Raw genomic sequence first — 24,746 nt, 5'->3', positions numbered from 1 at the left:
CACCTAGCTGACCCCTGCCAGATTGCATTTAAAATTTGAGATTGGTATGTTGAGATTTGGAAATGACCGTGTAGTAAAGTCCCCTTATTTTGAGGGAGAAACTGAGGCCAGGGAAGTAGTCACATTACTAATAAGTGACATAGTCAAATATTCAGATTTAGATTCCTTGCCCTTCATATTGATACCTGTTCTGCTTTGGAAAAAAAATATAACATTTTTTTTTTGTTTTTGTTTTTTTGCAAGGCAATAGGGTTAAGTGGCTTGCCCAAGGCCACACAGCTAGGGAATTATTAAGTGACTGTATCAGACTCTTTAAGTGTTATAGTAGATATGTGATGGGAGTTGTTTTTTTTTTTTGGATGTTCCACATTGACCACACTGCTACCTTTGGTTTTCAGTTGTTAATATTTTAGAACTTTAGAATACTTAGAACTAAAAATAGGGATATAGAGACCAGATTTCAACCCAGGTACTCCTGACTCCAGTGCAGTGCTCTATCCACTGAGCCACCCAGCTGACCCAATTATCATGTTTTGCCATTTTACTCAGTGTGCCAGTTTTCTTTTCTCTTTCTTTAAAAATTTAGTTTGAATTTTACAATTTTTCCCCTTATCTTGCTTCCCTCTCCCCCCCCCCCACAGAAGGCAGTCTGTTAGTCTACATTGTTTCCATGGTATACATTCATCTAAGTGGAATGTGATGATGGAGAAAGCATATCCTTAAGGAAGAAAAATAAAGTATAAAAGATACCAAAATTTCATAATGATATGATTTCTTTTTAAATTAAACATAATAGTCCTTGCTCTTTCTTCAAACTCCACAGTTTATTCTCTGGATATAGATGGTATTCTCCATTGCAGACACCCCAGATTTTGCCTGATTGTTGCACTGATGGAATGAGCAAGTCCATCAAGGTTGATCATCACCCCCATGTTGCTGTGTTTTTCTGGTTCTGTTCATCTTGCTCAGCATCACTTCAGACCAGTTTTCTTGATTGGACATCATGCTCTACCTAAGTCTACCAAACTAGCCTTAAATAAAGAAAAGATAAACTGATGATCTGCATGTATGTAAAGACAAGCAGTGACTGTTCATTTTCTGACTTTAAAATCACATTCTGCCAACTTCTTGTGGACTCAACTGAGGTCACAAAAATTAGAAGCCAAACAATTCCTATTGGCTGTTCCTGAACTTGGCCTCTCTGCAAACTGCTCTATTTAAAGAAATATAACTTAATAATACTTGTATCAAAGATCTTAAGTTTCCTTTAGCTGTGAGGATCTTTGTTCAGATTTGTGAACTTTATTTGTAATTGGTTTCACTTGGCAAAGACCTCAGTTTACCAAGAAAATTATCCAGAAGCCTATGTAGTTTTGCTTCAGACTAATCTCATTTCTACACCTAATTTTCAAGGATTGTTAAAATGAAAAATCCCAATAGCACTCAGTTCTCAAGTGATCACTGAAACCAGTCACAAAGAGAGTACCTGCATTCAATTTAAATCCTCTCAGGGCCTCAGTGCATGGAAACTAGGTTCTTAAGACTTCAAAGGGGAGGAGAAACCATTCCTTTTTTCTCTGTATTTATAATCACCATCCATAAATCTCCTGATCTCAAAGAGCTTACATTATTCTTGTGTGAGTAAAACAACATGTATACATATAACCTAAAATACAACCAAAATAAACACAAAATAATTAGAGGTAAGGAAATAAATTATTGACAATTGAAAGAGTTAGGAAAAGCTTCCCATAGGTGACTTTTTTTCTTTTAAGTTTTTTTTTCAAGGCAAATGGGGTTAACTGGCTTGCCCAAGGCCACACAGCTGGGTAATTATTATCTGAGGCTGGATTTCAGCTCAGGTACTCCTGACTCCAGGGCCAGTGCTTTATCCACTGTGCCACCTAGCTGCCCCGTCAGTAATGTTTTAGAACAATTTCTCATATGACTATAGTTTTAATTTCTTTGTCTAAGAATTGCCTTTTCATATCTTTTGACTTTATCAATTGGGGAATGACTTGTTTTCCTATAAATTGGACTCAGTTCTCTACATATTTTAGAAATGAGTGTTTTATTGGAAACACTAGTAAAAATTATTTCACAATTTAATGCATTTTTGAAAAAAAAAACGTTTTATTTAAGGCAATGAGGTTAAGTGACTTGCCCAAGGTCACACAGCTAGACAATTATTAAGTGTCTGAGACTGGATTTGAACTCAGGTCCTCCTAACTCCACGGTGAATGCACTGTTTCACCTAGCTGCCCCTAATGCATTGTTTTTAATCTTGGCTATGTTGGTTTTGTGTAAAAACTTCAATTTAATGTAATCAAAATTGTCCTTTTTTCTCTTCTAGTATTCTCCATCTCTTGTTTACTCAAAAACTACTCCCCTTTCCATTGGCTTATAATATTATCTTTTACATCTAAATACTTCACACATTTTGACCTTAGTTTGGTATCTGGTGATATGTTGGTCTATGCCTTATTTCTGTCATTCAATCTTCCAGTTTTCAATCAGAGTAAGTTCTTATCCCAGAAGAAATCATTCAGTTTAACAAACAGTAAATTACTATAGTCATTTACTACTTTCTTTTGCTTCTAGTCTATTCCATTGATCCACCACTCCATTTCTTAGCCAGTACCAGTTTTGATGACTGTTGCTTTATAATATAATTTACATCTCATTAATTTCCTTGTTGTTGTTGACCTTTGTCCCTCCATATGAATTTAGTTACTTTTTTTTCTAGCTCAATAAAGTAATTTTTTTTGGAAGTTTGCTATGTCTCTGAATAAGTAATTTAATTTAAGTAGATTGTCATTTTTATTCTATTAGCTTGGCCTACCCATGAGCAATTGACATTTGCCCAGTTATTTAGATCTGATTTTTTTTGTGTGTGAATAGTGTTTTATAGTTGTTTTCTTATAGTTTCTGAGTCTGCCTTGGCAAGTAGATTCCTAAGTATTTTATGTTGTCTACTGTTACTTTGGATGGAATTTCTCTTTTGCTTTCTTGCTGCTGTGTCTTCCTATTAATATATACAAATGCTGAAGATTGTTGTGAGTTTCTTTTTTATCCTGCAACTTTGCTAAAGTTCATAATTTGTTCAAGTAGTTTTTAAGAAAGTTTTCTAGGGTTCTTTAAGTATACCATCATCATCTGCAGTTTCTTCATTACTATTCTAATTCCTTCAATTTTTTTTCCTTCTCTGATTGCCAATGCTAACATTTCTAATACGATATTGAATAATAGTGGTGATAATTGACTTCTTGTTTCACCACTGATCTTATTGGGAATGCTTCAAGCTTCTCCCCATTACATATAATGCTTATTGATGCTTTTAGGAACACTCCATTTATTCCTATGCACTCTAGTGTTTTTAATAGGAATGGGTGCTGTGTTTTGTCAAGCTTTTCTGGCATGTATTGAAATAATCATATGATTTCTGTAAGGTTTGCTAGTGATATGGTCAATTATGCTGATAGTTTTCCTAATATTGAACCAATCCTGCATTTTTTTTTTCAAGGCAGGGGGGTTAAGTGGCTTGCCCAAGGCCACACAGCTAGGTCATTATTAAGTGTCTGAGGCCAAATTTGAACTCAGGTACTCCTGACTCCAGGGCTGGTGCTCTATTCACTGCCCCACCTAGCTGCCCCAACCCTGCATTCTTGGTATAAATCCAATTTAGGTACTCCTGACTCCAGGGCCAGTGCTCTATCCACTGGTTAGCTGCCCCAACCCTGCATTCTTGGTATAAATCCAACTTGATGATAGTGTATTAACCTGGTTATAATTTGTTGCAATCACTTTGCTAAAATTTTATGTAAAATTTTTTCATCCATAATCATTAGGGAAATTAGTCTGTAATTTTCTTTCTCTATTTTGACTCTTCCAGGTTTAGGTATCAGCACCATATTGGTGTGATAGAAAGAATTTGGCAGAACTCCTTCACCTATTTTTTTTCAAATACTTTATATAGAATTGGAACTAATTGTTCCTTGAATGTTTGGTAGAATTCACTTGTGAATCCATCTGACTCTGGAGTTTTTTCCTTTTCTTTTAAGCTGGGCAGCTATATTTTTGTACATATGCATCCATTTCACCTAGATTATCAAATTTATTGGCATACTGTGGGCAAAATAGCTTCTAATTAAAATTCACCTTTTTTTTTTAAAGGTTTTTGCAAGGCAAATGCGGTTAAGTGGCTTGCTCAAGGCCACACAGCTAGGTAATTATTAAGTGTCTGAGGCTGAATTTGAACTCAGGTATTCTTGAGTCCAGGGCTGGTGCTCTATCTACTGCACCACCTAGCCGCCCCCCTTTTTCATTTTTGATACTGGTAAATATGATTTTCTTTTTTCTTTTTTTTTTTAAATCAAATTAACCTCTCAGAAACTTAATAATTACCTAGCTGTGTGGCCTTGGGCAAGCCACTTAACCCCATTGCCTAGAAAAAACCTAAAAAAAAAATAAATCAAATTAACCATAGATTTGTCGTATTGGTTTTTCATAAAACCAACTGTTAGTTTTGATTAATTCAATATATTCTTGCTTTCTATTTTGTTAATTTCTCCTTTGAATTTCAGAATTTCTAATTTGGTATTTAATTTTATTTTTTCTCTAGGTTTTATAATTGCATGCCCAATTCCTCGATATCTCCTCTTTCCCTATTTTATTCATGTAAGCATTTAGAGATATATAATAATTCCCCTAATAACTGCTTTGGCTATATCTCAAAAGTTTTGATATATTTTCTCCTTAATGTTACTATCTTGAATGAAGTTATTAATTCTATGATTTGTTGTTTGAGCCTCTCATTCTTTTTTTTTTTTTTTTAGGTTTTTGCCTGGCAAACGGGTTAAGTGGCTTGCCCAAGGCCACACAGCTAGGTAATTATTAGTGTCTGAGACTGGATTTGAACCCAGGTACTCCTGACTCCAGGGCCAGTGCTTTATCCGCTGTGCCACCTAGCCTCCCCATCAGTGAATTCTTTCCATGACTATTTTGCTTTCTGGTTTCAGGATGTCAGGGAAGTTCTCCCAGAACATTTCCTGAAGAACTGAATGCAGGTTCTTTTTTTAAATCATAACTTTCAGGTAGTTCAATTATATTTAAATTATCTCTCCTCGATCTATGTTTCAGGTCAGTTGTTTTATCAGTGAGGTACTTTACATTTTCTTCTACTCTTTCAGTTTTTGATTTTGTTTAACAGATTCTTGGTTTCAGACGAAATCATTAGCTTCCATTACTCCTATTTCTCAGGGAGGTATTTTCTTTTAGCTTTTGCATCTCCATTTTGTCAATTTTTTTTTTAAGGTTTTTGCAAGGCAGTGGGGTTAAGTGGCTTGCCAAAGGCCACACAGCTAGGTAATTATTAAGTGTCTGAGGCTGGATTTCAACTTAGGTACTCCTGACTCCAGGACTGGTGCTCTATATATGCCACCTAGCTTCCCCCAATTGTATTTTTTTTAATTGTATTTTTTTATTCTCATTTTGTACAAATGTTTTTTTTTACATTAATGAAGTATTCTTGTTTAAGAGTAAACGAAATACCCCCCTTCCCTCCATGAATATAGACTTGCTTGAGCAATAAAGTAAAGGAGAGAGAAAAAAAAATTAAAATAAAAAAATAGTAGTAATTGTAGGTATGGCCAGGTGGCGCAATGGACGAAGCACCAGCCCTGGAGCCACGAGCACCCGAGCCCACATCCAGCCCCGTAGACCCAACAGTCACCCAGCCGTGTGACATGCAAGCCACCTAATTCCCACTGCCCCTGCAAAAACCTGCAAAAATCTCCATTTGGAGTTTTTTTGGTAGAGATACTGCAGTGCTTTGCCATTTTTTTCTCCAGCTCATTTTACAGATGAGTAAACTAAGGAAAACAGGGTGACATGACTTGTCCTTTTTTTCTTTTCTTTTCTTTTTTCTTTTTAAAGTTTTTATAAGACAAATGGGGTTAAGTGGCTTGCCCAAGGCCACACAGCTAGGTAATTATTAAGTGTCTGAGGCAGGTTTTGAACTCAGATACTCCGGACTCCAGGGCGGGTCCTCTATCTACTGTGCCACCTAGCCCCCCCTTTTTTTCTTTTATTAAAAATTTTAATTGAGTATGACAATTTTTCCCCTAATCTTACCCCACCCCACGGGAATAAGCTAATTGTCTTTGGTGAATCAACAGCCCTTTTCTTCCCTTAGAAGTTGTATATCAGTCAACCCCTGTTTTTCTTCTCATTTACCTGTTAAGCTAAAAAGAATGAGGTAGGATCCTTCACACTGATTTTTGCATTCTTTTTTTCTTTAAATATTTTTGTATTTATATTCATTTTATTTTTGTACAAATGATGTTTTTTTATACATTATTAAAATATTGTTTAAGATTAAACATAATATCCCCTCCCCCCAAAACTATAGACCCTCATGAGCAATAAAGAGGAAAAAATTAAAATAAAAAAATAATAATAGGGGCAGCTAAGTGACACATTGGATAGAGCACTGGCCCTGGAGTCAGGAGCACCCAAATCCAAATCCAGCCACAGACAACCAACAATCACCCAGCTGTGTGACCCTGGGCAAGCTACCCCAACCCCACTGACCTGCAAAAACCAAACAAAAAAACACCAAAATAGAGTAAAATGATAATAATAGTAACAATAATAGCAGGGGCAGCCAGGTGGCACAATGGACAGAGCACTGCCACCGGAGTCAGGAGCACCGAGATCCAAATCCAGCCTCAGACACCCAACAATCGCTGAGCTGTGCGACCCTGGGCAACCCACCCAACTCCATCTGCCCTGCACCCCCCCCCCAAAATAACAATAATATCTTGGGTGGATCACATTCTTTATGATAAGTCCATCACAAAAGCTACTTCCATAATTTTCCACTGTTGTTATTGCTGATCACAACTCCTTCCATTCATACTTCCCCACTACCATACACTATATTTTCTCTCTCTTTTTACTCTGTCCCTCTTCTTAAATGTGCTGTAGGGTAGCTGAATAGCACAGCACACTAATCACCAGCCCTGGGGCCAAGAGGGCCCGAGCCCACCTACCACCCCTAAAGCCCAGCAACCACCTGGCTCTGTGGTCCCAGACAGGCCATCCAATCCCAGCCCCTTGCAAGTAGTAAAAAAGAAAATATGTTATATCTGACCACTCTCCCCCATGGTCCACCCTCTCCTCCATCACTCACATTCCGTCCCCATCCCCCTTCTCTCCTTATTCTAGATGTCTATACCCCATTAAGTATATATGCTGTTTCCTCTCTGAGCCTCCTCTGATAAGAACGAAGGTTCCCTCATTCCCCCTCGCCTTACCCCTTTCCATATCATTGCAATAGCTCATTGTAATAAAAAAAATCTCATGTGAAATATCTTAGCCTCTTCTACCTCTCCTTTCTATTACTCCCATTACATTTCCCTTTTAGCCATTGACTCCATTTTTACAATATATTATATCTTCAAATTCAGCTCCCTCCTGTGCTTCATCCATAAAAACTCCTGCTTGCTCTATTAAATGAGAAGTTTCCTATGAGTTTTATCAGTATCATTTTTCCATGCCGGAATACATGTAGTTCATCATCATTAAGTCCTTCATATTTTCCCCTTCTCCTCCACTCTCTACTTCTCCTGAGTCCTGTGCCTGAAGATCAAACTTTCTGTTCAGCTCTGCCCATTCCAACAAGAATGTTTGAAATTCCCCTGGTTCACTGAAAGTCCATCTTTTTTCCTGGAAGAGGATGTTTGGTTTTGTGGAGTAGTTGATTCTCAGTTGTATTTTGAACTCTTTTGCCTTCTGGAATATTATATTCTAAACCCTATGAGCCTTTAATGTAGTTACTGCTAAGTCCTGTGTGATCCTGACTGCAGCTCCATGATATTTGAATTGTGTCCTTCTGGCTGCTTGTAATATTTTCTCTTTGACTTGGGAGTTCTGGAACTTGGCTATATTATTCCTGGGGGTTGGTTTTTTTGAATCTCTTTCCAGGGATGATGGGTGGATTCTCTCAATTTCTATTTTGCCCTCTGCTTCTAGGATATGTGGGCAATTTTCCTATAGGAATTCTTTAAAAATGAGGTCAAGGCTCTTTTCCTGATCATGACTTTCAAGAATCCAAATAATTTTCAAATTATCTTTCCTGAATCTGTTTTCCATATCAGTTGTTTATTCAATGAGATGTTTCACATTTTCTTCTAATTTTTTATTCATTTGGTTTTGAAGTATTGTGTCCTGACTTCTCATAAAGTCAGCAGCTTCCTTCAGCTCCATTCTAGATGTGAAGGATTTGTTTTCCTTAGAGAGCTTTCTTATCTCTTTTTCCATCTGGCCAATTCTGCTTTTTAAAGCATTCTTCTCCTCAATAACTTTTTGAACTGCATTATCCATTTGACCTATGCTGCTTTTTAACATGTTATTTTCTTCAGCATTTTTTGGATCTCCTTAACTAAGCTGCTGACTAGTTTTTCATGTTTTTCCTGCATCTCTCTTATTTCTTTCTCCAATTTTTCTTCTATTTCCCTCACTTGATTTTCAAAATCTTTTTTGAGCCCTGTCATAGCCTGAGCCCAATTTCCGTTTTTTCTTGGAGTCTTTAGATGCAGGAGCTTGTACTTCCTCATCTTCAGACTGAGTATTTTGATCCTTCTTGGGATCATAGACAATGTATTTCTCAATGGTGTTCCTCTTTTTTTCTCTGTTTACTCATTTCCCCAGCCTGTGCCTGGTTTTGGCGTGCTTCCTGAGCTTTTTAGTATTATTGAGACCCCCCCCTCCACAAGGATCTCAGTGTGTGAAGCTCTGTCCTCCCTCCTGGTCTGTAAATGGCTATATGGGCCCCCCTCTGCCATGGGGCTGAGGTGGGGAGGGCTCTGCTGTTCTGTGGGGGGTCTAGACTGCTATCAGGATCTGAATGTGGTCAGAGCCCTAGACTCCTGTTCCAGGTACAGAAGACAGACCTCAGAAGTCTCTACTCCCCTACCTAGGCTGAGCACTCAAGGCTGAGTTCCCTGGGGGCTCCTGCTTACCGGGTCTGCCTGCTTCTCGTTCCTGGATCTGGGCTGTCATGGCCACTTGTGCCCGCCGAGTGCTCTGAGGGCTGGGCTTCACGTGCTTGTCCTGACAGAAATACCCCCCGCTGATCTTCCAAGTTGTGCCTGGGGTGCTCCCCAGGGTGTAGGTCAGGAAACTGCCTCTGCTGCCATGAGCTCATCTCCCAGAGGCCTGGGGCTGCCTCCAGGAGGGTGAAGTTCCTTCACTCTTGAGGCAGCTCCACTAATCCTGTGGAGTGGAACCTTTCCACTGTTTTCCAGGTTACCTTGGGCTGGAGAACTGCCTCACTGGATCTTTCTGTGGGTTCTGTCTCTCAAAAGTTTAGAGTCCTTATTTTATAAGTTTTGAGAGAGAGCACCTAAGAGAGACTCTTCTCCTATTGCCATCTCGGCTCTGCCCCCCAGATTCTTTTTCCTTCCTCCCTCCCTCCCTCGGGATTAAGTGGCTTGCCCAAGGCCACACAGCTATGTAATTATTAAGTGTTTGAAGCTGGATTTGAACTCAGGTACTCCTGACTCCAGGGCCGGTGCTTTATCCCTTCACCACCTAGCTGCCCTGTGTTTTTACATTCTTAAAGGGTGCTTTACAGCCTTGAAAAACTTTACAGGTCTAAAGGAATCATTTTTCCCAGATCTTTCACCATTTATGGAGAACAACTAGGGAATTCTTCTTATTTCCTACTCAGTTGCTTTCCTCTAGAAATGCATCATTTTGTAAAATGAAATCATTTTTAATATTCTTACCCATTCAGATAATTTCCTTCCCCAGTTGCTTCAGCTTCTTTTTATGTAATGTTTCTCCTATAGATTGTGAGCTTTTTGAAGACAGGGACTCTTTTATGCCTTTTTTTTTGTTTCTTTAGTGCTTAGCACAGTGTCTGTGGTGCTTCATAAATTTGGTTGGACTCTTATAGTGAAATGTCAGGTGCTGGAAGAGCATCATCATCTTTCTTAGTTGGTCATAGTGTGTTGTTCAGGGTTGGAAAGGCAGTCACTATGAGCCTTTACTGTTATCACAGATTCACCTTCTTCCTGACTACATCTATTTATTAAAGTTTTGCCAACAATGTGTGACCACTTCATATTGCAGGGAATTTGTGGGGACAGTATTCCCTTCTACCACTTATAACTGATAATGAGAATAAGCAAGGTTATATATAACACGTAGAGATGCACATTAAAGGAGGCAACATGGTCTGGTGGTAAGACCCTTTCCTGGATTTGTAATCAGAAGACCTGAGTTTGACTTTTAGCTCTTCTATTCGGTTCTTCTTGTGACTTTGATTGAATTAATTGTACCTTAGTTTCCTTATCTGTAAAATAAGCATGATAATCCTTGTACTTTCTACCTGAAATGTTATGGGGAGTCACTGTCCAAACTGTAAAATACTTGAGAAGTGTACGATTAGTCATAATGACAGTGAGACAGAGGGTTTGTAGGGTTTCCTTGGCAGCCTTCTCTTGTGGTCCTCTACTGACTTAGAGAAGCCTGTATCTTTTCTCTTCCCTATCCCCTCTGTCTCTTTTCTCTCCTTTCTCCCCTCTTTTTCTTCATTATTAGAACTTTACTGTGAAGTTCATGGAAGGTCTAGGCTCTTCTAGAGTCTTAACATTCTTCCATCTTAGCCAGGAAAATCCTCCTCTCCTCCTCTTACTCTTTTTTTTTTTTTTTTTTAAGGTTTTGCAAGGCAAATGGGGTTAAGTGGCTTGCCCAAGGCCACACAGCTAGGTAATTATTAAGTGTCTGAGACCGGATTTGAACCCAGGTACTCCTGACTCCAAGGCCTGTGCTTTATCCACTATGCCACCTAGCTGCCCCCTCCTCTTACTTTCCTCTTCTTTTTCTTCCCTAAACCTCATGCCCTAGTTTCCCATTTTTGCCTCCCTTTTCTTTCTTCTCCCTTCATCTTCTTTTTCACCTTCCCTGACCTCTTCTTCCCTTTTCCTTTTCTCCCTTCCTTCCTCTCCCTTTTCTTCTCTTCCCCCTTTCGGGCAGTCTGTGCATCAGGTCCTACTCTGAGATCTGGGGATATAAAAGGGGTCACAAGACAGTCCTTATCCTTAAGGACCTTACAGTGTGGTGGGAAAGACAACATGCAACCATTTGAAATAAAGCAGAGTGTCTCCGGGATAAATGGAAAATACTGAACTGCGGGACGGCTTCTGTAGTGGGGGGGGATTGTAGTTGGGCCTTAAAGAAATTCAGGGAGGTCAGTATTTGTATCAAAGAAGGGAGAGTGTTCTAAGCATAGGTGCCAGCCAGAGATAATGTCCAGAGCATCTTTTTTGTGTCCCTGAATGAAAGAATACATGTTGGGGAGTAAGTTACAAAAAGACTGGAAATATAGTAGGGAACTGGGTTACAAAGGGCAATAGGACACCCCTGGAGTTTACTGAGAGAGAGAGGAGATAGATTGAATGTGTCTGTGTCTGTGACTTGATGGAATCTACGTTTTAGGAAAATCACTTTAGTGGCTATATGGACAATAGATTGGTGTAGGGAAATGAGCCAGGTAGATTCACCAGCAGCTATCATAGATTTAATCCTGGTGTGAGGTTATGAAGCCAGAGTAGTGGCAGTACCAGGGGAGCTAAGGAATTGTATTAGAGAAATGTTGCAAAGGTAAAATCAACAAGCCTTGCCAACAACTTAGAATATGGGAGGTGACAGATAATGAAAAATTCAGGGTGCCTCTAGATTGTGAGCCTGAGGGACTAGGGCACTGGTGGTACACTCTATATTAATAGGGGAGGTGCTGGTGGTGGGGAAGAGTTTAGAGGAAAAGGTAATGTTTCATTTTGGATGTATTGTTTAAGATGTCTACTAGAGGGGGCAGGTAGGTGGCACAGTCGATAGAACACCAGCCCTGGAGTCAGGAGTACCTGAGTTCAAATCCGGCCCCAGACACTTCATAATTACCTAGCTGTGTGGCCTTGGGCAAGCCACTTAACCCCACTTACCTTGCAAAAACCTAAAAAAAAAAATGTCTACTAGACATCCAGTTTGAGATATCTGAAAGTCAGTTGGAGGTGGAAGATAGCAAGTCAGCAGAAGAAAAGGTAGATTTGAGAATCATTGGCTCCTTTCCCTTCCATCTCTACCGTCCCCTACCTTCCTTCTTTACTTTTTCCTTGACTCCTCCAGTCTTGTATCATCTCTCCTTTCTTTTCTCCTTTTCCTTCCCTTCTACCTCTTTTTTTTTTTTTTTTAAAGGATTTTGGAAAGCAAATGGGGTTAAATGGCTTGCCCAAGGCCACACAGCTAGGTAATTATGAAGTGTCTGGGGCCGGATTTGAACTCAGGTACTCCTGACTCCAGGGCTGGCATTCTATCCACTGTGCCACCTAGCAGCCCCTCCCTTCTATTTCTTACCGTTATTGGAGCTTTACTTTGGAGTTCATGGGGCATCTGAACTTCTAGGAGTCCTAGCATGCTACCATCTTACCTGGAAAATCTCTACCTCCTCCTTTCCCTCCCTTCCTGGAGGCAATCAGAAGGGTTAAGGTGAGGAGCAGGCTCCTGTTTTCTGTAGCTCCCATTTTTTAGGGTGGAACTGAGGGGAAGGAGGGGGCAGCAGCAATTCATGCCTCTTGGGATATTGGTAAATCAAATGCTTATGATGCTGGGATAGTTATATCCAGACTCTTGTAAAGAGATTTTGGATGGAGATTTGGATTTAAATTTGTCTTGTGACTTTGAAGCATCTTTTTTAGAGTTTCTGTTACAGTGAAGGTGAAGAACTATATACCTTACACAAATATTTATTCTAAAGATTTATTTCTATGTTTTCTGGTGAGTTTTTCCTTTACTCTCATGACCAAAACTACTTAGAATTATTTTGAAAATTGTAATAACATCTTGAAGCTTGTTTTTGCTATAATCAAAAGGGATTTTGTGAAAACAAATGTTTGTAGGAGTGAACAAAACTGTCTTAGGCAGCCAGCTCTTCTCCTTCTCCCCCCCCAAAGAGACATGTATGTTTATATGTACTTCATTTTGCTATCCATGTGGTGTTCCTCATCTTCATTTAAAAATTTTAAAGGTTGGATTAAAATTTCCACATCTTTCTGTTTGAAAGGCTATAAAACAGCTATTTGTAGATGTGAGAATTGAAAGAGAACTCAAATGCTATGGAATTCAGCCTAGATTTGATTAAGAATCCTTTTCAGTTATCAGATAACTAATCTGATCATGGCTCTTGGCATCACTAAAATACCTCCTTTATTTGTTGGGCCTGACCATTCAGTTACTTCTGAAAACATATAACTATACCATCAAATACCTCATAATTCTTCATCTAGTTGACAAGGGTAACTTGAGAAACATGATCAAATATTATGTTAAAATCTAGGTAAACCAGAGATCATATTCCCTGCTCTACCAGTCTGATAACTGGTAGAATGTAGAAGGAAATGAGGTTAATCTGTTGAAATTGCCAAGAAAAATTGAAATTGCACAAGTCATGATCCATGTTCTTTGAACATGGTTTGGGAGTATGGGTGTGGATGTGGACAGAACACAACATGTGATGAATTTTATAAAATTACATTAACATTGAAGTAATGTAATTTTAGAAATGGGAGATAACTAGGTGCTCTTTGGATAGAGTACTGGGCCTAGAGTCAAGGAAGATCAGATTTGACTTTAAAACCTTACTAGCTATGTGACCCAGGGAAAGTCACTTAACTTCTGTTTGCTTCAACTGAAGAAGGTAATGGCAAACCACTCCAGTATCCTTGCTAAGAAACTCCCATGGATGGTCCATGGAGTCATGAAGAGTCTGACAGAACTAAATGACTGAATAATGAATAACTTTTTTTAGGAAACAAAACTCAGATAAACCTAGCAGAGTTGGGTATCTCTGGGTATCTCAGTATCAAAGACTTAGCTACAGAGATGATGAATGAATGAAGATGTATTGAGGTTTTACTTTGTGACTCTAATTATGTTACATGCTAGTGATTGTACTCCCAAAGTTTATATTCAGATTGGAGCCATGGGAGGCACAGACTTGGTCATACCAGCAGTAGTAAAAAAGGAGAAGTTCATAGATTTTTCAGAATTTCTTGTAGTTTGTCAAGGAAGATGTCATAGAACCTCTGCTGGAAAAGACCTTAAAACTGTACCTTATTATGAATCCCTTCAGCTTCCACAATCAGTGGTCATTTAGTTCCTGTTTGAAGGCCTTCAGTGGCAGAAATCACTGCCTCTTCTCTTTATTCGATAGCTTATTCTTCCACTACTGATTTTATGCTTTTCTCAGAATCATATCCCTCTCTGACCTTTCTCTTGTCCAAGCTAAGTATCCCATTTCTTTAATGAACTTTTGCAGATGGTAGAAGGACCTTTATCTTGACCCCTCTCTAGACATGGTCCAGTTTGTTTTCAGTTTCTCAATCTTATAGTGCTGAATTGAGCACAATATTTTCTTTTAAGGTTTTTGCAAGGCCAATGGGGTTAAGTGGCTTGCCCAAGGCCACACAGCTAGGTAATTATGAAGTGTCTGAGGCCGGATTTGAACTCAGGTACTCCTGACTCCGGGGCCGGTGCTCTATGCACTGTGCCACCTAGCCACCCCCACACTACCTAGCCACCCCAGCACTGAAGAATTTTGCACTATATGTGACATGTATCTTTTCTCTGTAAGACCGAGATTTGAGGCACTGAACTTGAAGATCAGATGACATGGGTTCAAATCCAGATTGTGGGAGCACGTAGCCACCCCATAATATGCTTTGTTGTTTTTCCTTTTTCTATATTTAATATTTATTTATTCTCATTTTTACAAATAATTTTTTTATACATTAATAAAATATTCTTGTTTAAGAGTAAACAAAATACCCCCTCCCCCAAAAAATATAGACTCGCTTGAGCGCTAAAGTAAAGGGGAGAGAAAAAAATTAAAATTAAAAAAATAGTTATACTTGTACGTATGGCCAGGTGGCACAATGGACGGAGTACCAGCCCTGGAGTCAGGAGCACCCGAGCCCACATCCGGCCCCGTACACCCAACAGTCACCCAGCTGTGTGACATGCAAGCCACCCCAACCCCACTGCTCTGCAAAAACCAAAAAAAGAAAAAAAAAGACCCAAAATAAAATAAAATAGCAATAATAGTAGGGGTGGCTGGGTGGCGGACAGAGCATTGGCCCTTGAGCCAGGAGCACCCAGGTCCAAATCTGGCCTCAGACACCCAACAATCACCTTGCTATGTGGCCCCAGGCAGGCCACCCAGCCCCATATGCTCTGCAACCCCCTCCAAATAATAATAATAATAATAATAATAATAATAATGTGCTTGAGTCTTTGTTCCAACACCAACAACTCTGTTGCAGGTGGATCACATTCTTTATGATAAGTCCATCACAAAAGTTACTTCTATATTTTTCCACTGTTGCCATTGCTGATCACAACTCCCTCCTTTCTTATTTCTCCACTACCATGCACTATATTTTCTCTCTCCTTTCACTCTGACTCTGCTGTAGGGTAGCTGAGTGGCGCAGCAGACAGATCCCTGGCTCTGGGGCCAAGAGGCCCTGAGCCCCCATACCACCTCTTAGGCCCAGCATCCACCCAGCCCTATGGTCCCGGACAGGCCTTCCAATCCCAGCCCCTTGCAAGAAGTGACAAAGAAAATGTGTTATATCTGAGCACTCTCCCCCCATGGTCCATCTTCTCCTCCATCACTCACATCACCCCCCTTCCCCCTGGCCTCCCCCCTCTCCTTCTTACTCCAGATGCCTATACCCCATTGAGTATAATATGCTGTTTACTCTCCTAGCCACCTCTGATGAGAGCGAAGATTCCCTCATTCCCCCTATCCTCTCCCCTTCCATATCATTGCAATAGCTCATTGTAATAAAGAAAAATCTTGTATGAAATGTCTTGGCCTAGTCCCCCTCTCCTTTTTCTTTCTCCCATTACATTTCCCTTTTTTTCTGTTGACTCCATTTTTACATCTTATTTTATCTTCGAATTCAGCTTTCTCCTATGCTTCAACTATAAAAGCTCCCTCTACCTGCTCTATTAGCTGAGAAGGTTCATATGAGTATTATCAGTGTCATTTTTCTATGCAGGAATACATGCAGTTCATCATCATTAAGTCCCTCATATTTTCCTCCTCTCCTCCAATCTCCATGCTTCACCTGAGTCCTGTATCTGAAGATCAAACCTTCTGTTCAGTTCTGGCCATTCCAAAAGGAACATTTGAAATTCCCCTGCTTCATTGAAAGTCCATCTTTTTCGCTGGAAGAGGACATTCAGCCTTGCTGGGTAGTTGATTCTTGGCTGCATTCTAAGCTCTTTTGCCTTCTGGTATATTATATTCCAAGCCCTAGGAGCTTCCAATGTAGTTGCTGGTAAGTCCTGTGTGATCCTGACTGCAGCTTCATGATATTTGAACTGTGTCCTTCTGGCTGCTTGTAATATTTTCTCTTTGACTTGGAAGTTCTAGAACTTGGCTATAATACTCCTAGGGGTTGGTTTTTTGGGATCTTTTTCTCGGGGGGATCTGTGGATTCTCTCCATTTCTATTTTGCCCTCTGCTTCTAGGATATCAGGGCAATTTTCCTGTAGTTATTGTTTGAAAATGATGTCAAGGCTCTTCCTGATCATGACTTTCAGGTATTCCAATAATTTTTAAATTATCTTAACTAAATCTGTTTTCCTTATCAGTTTTTTCTTTTTTTTTTTTAATTTATTTTTTATTCTCATTTTGTACAAATGTTTTTCTTTACATTAATAAAATATACTTGTTTACAAGTAAACAAAATACCCCTCCCCCCATGAATATAGATAGACTTGCTTGGGCAAAAAAGTAAAGGGGGGAGAAAAAAATAATAGTAATAATTGTAGGTATGGCCAGGTGGTGCAATGGATGAAGCACCAGCCCTGGAGCCACGAGCACCCCAGTCCACATCCAGCCTCGTAAACCCAATAATCACCCAGCCATGTGACATGCAAGCTACCCGATCCCCACTGCCCTGCAAAAACCAAAAAGAAGAAAAAAAAGACCCAAAATGAAATAAAATGGTAATAATAGTAGGGGTGGCTGGGTGGCAGACAGAGCATTGGCCCTTGAGCCAGGAGCACCTGGGTCTGAATCCAGCCCCAGACACCCAATGATCACCCTGCTATGTGGCGCCAGGCAGGCCACCCAGCCCCACTTGCCCTGCATCCTCCCCCAAATAATAATAACAAAAAATGTGTTTCAGTCTTTGTTCCAACACTATCAACTCTGTCGTGAGTGGATCATATTCTTTATGATAAGTGCATCACAAAAGTTACTTCCATGTTTTTCCAACGTTGCCATTGCTGATGGCAACTCCCTCCTTTCTTATTTCTCCACTACCATGTACTATATTTTCTCTTTCCTTTCACTCTGACTCTGCTGTAGGGTCGCTGAGTGGTGCAGCAGACAGATCACTGGTCCTGGGGCCAAGAAACCCTGAGCCCCATACCACCCCTTAGGTCCAGAATCCACCTGGCCCTATGGTCCTGGGCAGGCCATCCAATCCCAGCCCCTTGCAAGAAGTAAAAAAAGAAAATGTGTTATATCTGACCACTGTCCCCCCATGGTCCATCCTCTCCTCCTTTATTCACATCCCCACCCCTTCCCCCTCTCCCCCCTCCTTCTTACTCCAGTTGTCTATACCCCAGAGTATATTTGCTGTTTCCTCTCCTACCCATCTCTGATGAGAGCAAAGGTTCCCTCATTCCCCCTTGCTTCCCCCTTCCATATCATTGCAATAGCTCATTGTAATAAAAAAAAATCTCATTATGTGAAATAGCTTGGACTATTCCTCTCTCCTTTTTCTTTCTCCCATTCCATTGCCCTTTTTTTCTTATTGACTCCAGTTTTACACCATATTTTATCTTCGAATTCAGCTTTCTCCTGTGCTTCAACTATAAAAGCTCCCTCTACCTGCTCTATTAGCTGAGATGGTTCATATGAATATTATCAATATAATTTTTCTATACATGCAGTTCATCCTCATTAAGTCCCTCATATTTCCCCCCTCTCCTCCAATCTCCATGCTTCACCTGAGTCCTGTATCTGAAGATCAAACCTTCTGTTCAGCTCTGGCCATTCCAAAAGGAACCTTTGAAATTCCCCTGGTTCATTGAAAGTCCATCTTTTTCCCTGGAAGAGGACATTCAGCCTTGCTGGGTAGTTCATTCTTGGCTACATTCTAAGCTCTTTTGCCTTCCAGTATATTATATTCCAAGCCCTAGGAGCTTCCAATGTAGTTGCTGCTAAGTCCTGTGTGATCCTGACTGCCTCTCCATATTTGAACTGTGTCCTTCTGGCTGCTTGTAATATTTTTTCTTTGACTTGGGAGTTCTGGAACTTGGCTGTAATATTCCTGGGGATTGGTTTTTTGGGATCTCTTTCTCGGGGGGATCTGTGGATTCTCTCCATTTCTGTTTTGTACAAAAACATTTGTACAAAATGAGAATAAAAAATAAATTTAAAAAAATTAAAAAAAAAGAAAAGAAAGCAGACATTGTGAATGAGGTGATCTAGAACTCAGTAGGTTAGTCAGTCAACAAGCACTTATTTACTGAACACCTATTATGTGCTGCTAAGCACAGCGCTAAGTAGAGAAAGAGAAGTCACAAAAGAGCAAGTGATCTTCAAATAGCTATCCACAAATAGCTTCACTAGAAGGTCAACTAGAAATGATCCCAAAGCGAAGACACCAAGATTAAGAAAAGACTGAGAAAGACTTCTGAACACAAGGTGGCTTTTCAACTGAGACTGAAGAGAATCAGGAAAGCCAAGAGACAAAGAGGACCAGGGCAAGACCATATAACAGGTTCCCAGGTCTCTGAAACCATTTCAACAGACAGTGACATTTTCTTGTATGCTTTAGGTCTCAGTGATGAAAAAGCTGAGGCAAAGCTTCAGACAAAAACGTCCTTATAATAAATATGCCACAGTGATTCAAAGAAAGAATGAAGTCTTCCTTGTTTTGATTTATGTACATACACACGCATAACCCAATGAAGAGTTGTATTCTTTAGATCAGTGTCTTAAATTGGGTAATATTCCAACTGTCTACCCTAGCTAGACCAGTTCATTTAAAGCATGTTATGGGACAAGAGCGGGATCATGTCTTAGGTGCTCTCTCATAAATCTTTGAAACTAAGGTCTCTAAATATTGGAGAGACAGAACCCACAGAGGGACCCAGTGAGGCAGTTCTCCTACTCAAGCTAACCTGGAAAAGAGCAGAAAGGCTCTGCTCCCCGGGGTTGGAGGGGCTGCCCGCCAGAGGGGTGGCCCCCAGAGCGAAAGAACTTCAGCCTCCCGGAGGCAGCCCCAGGGCGCCGAGCCCCAGCTCACAGAAGCCAGGGAATTTCCTGAGCTATACCCCGGGGAACACCAGGCACAAATTGGGGGAACAGAGGGGGACCTCTGCCAGGGCGAGAACATGAAGCCCAGCCCTCAGGGCACACAGAGAGGCTCATGGCCACCTCAGCCCAGTTCCAGGAAACAGAAGCAGGCGGAACAGGTAAGCAGGAACCCCCAGGGCAAGAGCCCATGTAGCTGAGGGAGAGGAGTGAAGAGAGACTGCAGGGCTCTGCCCCTGTAACAGGACTCTGGGGTTCTGAACACATTCAGATCCTGATCGTAGTCTAGGCCCCGCAATAGAACAGCAGGGCCCCTCCACCTCAGCCTGTGGCAGAGGGGGGTGCTTATGGTCATTCACAGACCAGGAGGGAGGACAGAGCCTCACACACTGAGACCCTTGTGGGAGTGTCCCAAAAGCTTAGAAAGCACCCCCAAAACAGGCTAGGCTGGGAAAATGAGAAAGCAGAGAAAAAAGAGGAACACCATTGGGAAATATTTTGCATACGAGCCCAAGAAGGGAGTTGGAAGAAAAACTGGGAAAAGAAAGACAAGAGATGCAGGAAAAACATGAAAAACTAGTCGGCAGCTTAGTCAAGGAAATCCAAAAAAATGCTGAAGAAAATAGCATGCTAAAAACCAGCTTAGGTCAAATGGATAAAACAGTTCAAAAAATGATTAAGGAGAAGAATGCTTAAAAAGCAGAATTGGCCAGATGGAAAAAGAGATAAGAAAGCTCTGTGAGGAAAACAAATCCTTCAGACAAAAAATAAAACTCAGGGAGATTGATGAATTTACCAGAAATCAGGAATCAATACTTCAAAATCAAAAGAATGAAAAAATTACAAGAAAATGTGAAACATCTCATTGAAAAAACAACTGATATGGAAAACATACTTAGGAAAGATAATTTGAAAATTATTGGAATACCTGAAAGTCATTATCAGGAAAAGAGCCTTGACATCATTTTCAAAGAATTATTACAGGAAAATTGCCCTGATATTCTAGAAGCAGAGGGCAAAATAGAAATGGAGAGAATCCACAGATCCCCCCGAGAAAGAGATCCCAAAAAACCAACCCCTAGGAATATTATAGCCAAGTTCCAGAACTCCCAAGTCAAAGAGAAAATATTACAAGCAGCCAGAAGGACACAGTTCAAATATGGAGAGGCAGTCAGGATCACACAGGACTTAGCAGCAACTACATTGGAAGCTCCTAGGGCTTGGAATATAATATACCGGAAGGCAAAAGAGCTTAGAATGCAGCCAAGAATGAACTACCCAGCAAGGTTGAATGTCCTCTTCCAGGGAAAAAGATGGACTTTCAATGAAGCAGGGGAATTTCAAATGTTCCTTTTGGAATGGCCAGAACTGAACAGAAGGTTTGATCTTCAGATACAGGACTCAGGTGAAGCATGTCTACTTTCTTATTGCTGGGCTACCCCCTTCTCTTCTGCCTATGCTAACTCTGCCCCCAAAGGCATAGCAGGGAGCTCGAGATCCTGGTGTCAAACTGAAATAGAAATGGGTCCTTGTTGGTCACATAGTGATTTAGAAAAATGCATTTCCCTGGTACATTGGATACAGTAGTTACTATTATGTACAGTGATCAAACTCTGAATGACTGCTATTCTGAGCATACAATGATCCAAGACAATTCTGAAGGTCTCATAAAAGGAAAAATGCTCTCTACCTTCAGAGAAAGAATGGATGGAATCTGAATGCAGATTGAAGCAGACTTTTTCTTTACTCTTAATTTTTCTTGCTTTTTTTTCTCTTTCTTTTCACTACATGACTAGACTAACATGAAAATAGATTTTGCAGGATTGCATATGGATATGCATATTTTAATTGCCTTCTCAGTGAAAAAGAGGCTGGGAGAGAATTTGGAACTCAAAATTTTTTTTAAAATATGTTAAAAATTGTTTTTATATATAATTGGGGGAAAATAAAATATTAATTTTAAAAAATAAAACCCAAACATTCTCTGCTTCATTTTAAACTGGTTCATTTGGTGGCTAGTTTGACACCTTTGTTGTAGAGGAAATTCTTCCTGATTTTCATAGTCTCATGATGTGTGACACATGGTTTGACAGGGAAATAACCACAATTTTGAGCCTCAGGAAAGATAGCCAGGATTTGCAAACTATCAACCAAAAGGCATTTATTGGGGACCTACTATGTACCAGACTGGATAGCTAGATGGTTCAGTGGATAGAGGACCAGGTCTGGAGTCAGAAAAACCTGAGTTCAAACTGACTTCAGACATTATCTCACTTTTTGACCCCAGATATATGACTTCACCCTATTTGCCTCAGTTTTTTCATCTGTCAAGTGAACTGAAGAGGGACATGGAAAACCCCTCTAGTATCTTTATCAAGAAAGCCCCAGATGCAGTCATGAGGAATATTAGAATGACTCTGTGGGTTTGTGTGTCTGTGTGTGGTGTTTGATGTGTGTGTGTGTATATATGTTTGTGGTATGTGTTGTTTGTGTGTCTGTGGTGTATGTGATGTGTATGTGGGTAGTGTTTGCATTTTGTGTGTGTGTGTGCGCGCACCTGCGCACACACACAGCTATAAAGGAAGAAAACTTGAAAGCTTACAGATACCTGGAACCTATCTCTGGTCTCACTGGGAAGATAATGGGTTTGTTTACCTACATGAACACTAATTATGCTGGTGGCTATCTTTCCTTTATCTGAAGAGCTACTAGCCAACATTTTCTGTAGTTCTCCTGGGTAAAAAAAATCACTGTAGCTTCTTATTGCAGTTCTTTGTCATTTTTCCATCTTGTGAGAATTGCAGGTTCTTAGGCATAGGGGAGCTGAGCAGTTGATCTCTGCTCAGATAATCATCTTGGCCAGAAAACCCAGCTTTACTACTGTTACTTTCTTGAACCTTTGATAATTAGACCAACTGGACTACCAGCCATTCCCTAAAATTGACACTTCATCCCCCACCTCTTTGTATTCCCAGAATGTACTCCCTTTTCATTTGTCTTCTCAGAATCCTTACGATTCTCAGAATCCTGTCATTTCCTTTTTAAAATCTCTTCCTCTTCTCCCTTTTAGAACTCCTTTTATTTTTCTTCTAGTATACTGATCTGTGTTATAAAGTATATATCAAGGGCTTTGTATCAGACTCTTTAGGTTTTTACAAGGCAAACAGGGTTAAGTGGCTTGCCCAAGGCCACACAGCTAGGTCATTATTAAGTGATTGTATCAGACTCTTAAGTGTTATAGTAGATATGTGATGGGAGTTTGTTTTTTTTTTTGGATGTTCTACATTGACCACACTGCTGCCTTTGGTTTTCAGTTGTTAATATTTTAGTTTCTTTCATATTTTACTTAGAACTAAAAATTAGGGATGTAGAGATATCTTCTTAGGTCACCCTTTTTTTTCTGCCTCAACAAAGGCAGTAGTTTTTGGGTTTTTTTTTTTAATTTTTATTAAAGTTAGACAGAAGTCCTGTGCCTGCCTGTGCTGCCCGGGTGAGGTGTTTTCTCTCCATCCTGCTCTGAAAGCTTTTCCAGTAAGCTACCATGTCAATGGACAGTGATGTTTCCCTTTCCTCTTATGATGAGACTTCAGGATCAAAACTTGCCCGAAAAGCCAAAGAGGCACCATTTGTCCCAATAGGAATAGTAGGCTTTGCAGCTATTGTTGCGTATGGATTATACAGACTGAAGAGCAGAGGGAATACTAACATGTCTGTCCACCTGATTCACATGTCTGTGGGAGCCCAAGGCTTTGTAGTAGGAGTAATGACCATTGGTATGTTGTACTCCATGTACCAGGAATACTGGGCAAAACCCAAACCTTAAGGGGAAAGATCCTATCTTCATGCTGATAATGTTTTATAGAGCTAGATACCCCACTTTGAGGTTATGTTTAAAAAAAAATCATCTAGAGGTACACGGTTCTAAAAAGCAGCACACATCAGACATAATCATGATATTTAAGATTGGATTTATTTTCAAGGAAGCTTTAGTTTCCCAGGTGATTTAAGGTATACTGATTGGTATCCAAAAGTTAATTAGGGGAGCTGAGTTAATACAAAAGAACTGGTCGTTAGGGGCGGCTAGGTGGCGCAGTGGATAAAGCACCAGCCCTGGAGGTGTCAGACACTTAATAATGACCTAGCTGTGTGGCCTTGGGCAAGCCACTTAACCCCGTTTGCCTTGCAGAAAACCTAAAAATATATATATATATATATAAAAAGAATTGGTCGTTGAAAGTTACTTGGGTGAAAAATTATTGATATTGCTCAAATTTTAAACATTAATGACTAAAAAATTAGAGGCCCAAGACTCAGGTTACTCCTTTTGGTTTAAGATGGGGCATATTTTGGGATATAATATGGGAATCTGCTTTAACATAATTCAGGAAGCATTTACCTCCTTTTCTTGTAGAAATGTGGAACTTAAATGTCTAGGTCTGCTTGGCTTTGACTAGGGCCAAAAGAACATTTGTAAGAAAAGCATGAAACAAAATATTATAGCAAGTTTTCCTCTCAATCTTCACTTCACTTTAAGAAAAACTTGTTTATATTTAAGATGTGCCTTGAACAGTTGTTAACCAGGTTAGTTAACATAGTAGTATTTATTATAAAGTTAGTAAAAGATGAAACTACTACTGTTTTTTAAATGCCATCTGTTTTATATGTATTTGACGTGCTTGTTCAGCAGTAAAGATAGAGATTTAAAATGTGTGCAATATTGTTTTCTAGAAGAGTCATGTCCAACTGAAAAGTACATTTTAAGAGTTGATGGTTTATCACAGTATGAGAAGACTAATGTGAGCATTCTTCTTATACAAATGTTGACCTATTTAATGCTTTGTTACATTTGTAGAATTGTGATATTTAAGATGAATTTACATTCCATGGTAATAACATGGTACTGATATTATTAAATAAAATGGACATATTACATGCCTTTTAACCTTAAAAATTTTTTTTATTAAAGATATTATTTGAGTTTTACAATTTTACCCTCAATTTTACCCCCCCCATGAAAGCAGTCTGTCAGTCTTTACTTTGTTTCCCTGTTGTACTTTGATCCAAATTGAGTGTGATGAGAGAGAGATCATATCCTTAAGGAAGAGACAAAAAAATCTAAGAGATGACAAGATCAGACAATAAGATATCTTTTTTTTAAAATTAAAGGGAACAGTCCTTGAACTTTGTTCAAACTCCATGGCTCTTTATCTGGATACAGATGGCATTCTCCTTTGCTGACAGCCAAAATTGTTCCTGATTGTTGCACTGATGGAATGAGTGAGTTTAGGTCACCTATTAACACTTTCTTTCATTTCTGAGTGGAACCTGTGCTTTATTAACTTAA

At 39.7% G+C, this 24,746-nt stretch overlaps 1 protein-coding gene and 1 pseudogene across 2 annotated transcripts in view; both read left to right on the top strand.

Moving 5' to 3' along the window:
* Positions 1-24,746, top strand: part of CD99L2 (CD99 molecule like 2) — a 117,708-nt gene that overhangs the window by 1,071 nt on the left and 91,891 nt on the right. The window lies entirely within an intron of this gene.
* On the top strand, positions 18,507-24,311 carry LOC141497627 (HIG1 domain family member 1A, mitochondrial pseudogene; annotated as a pseudogene).

Source organism: Macrotis lagotis, chromosome X, assembly GCF_037893015.1.
Source record: "Macrotis lagotis isolate mMagLag1 chromosome X, bilby.v1.9.chrom.fasta, whole genome shotgun sequence".
NCBI classification, from domain to species: Eukaryota; Metazoa; Chordata; class Mammalia; order Peramelemorphia; family Peramelidae; genus Macrotis; species Macrotis lagotis.
This window is presented reverse-complemented; position numbering and strand designations above follow the sequence as displayed.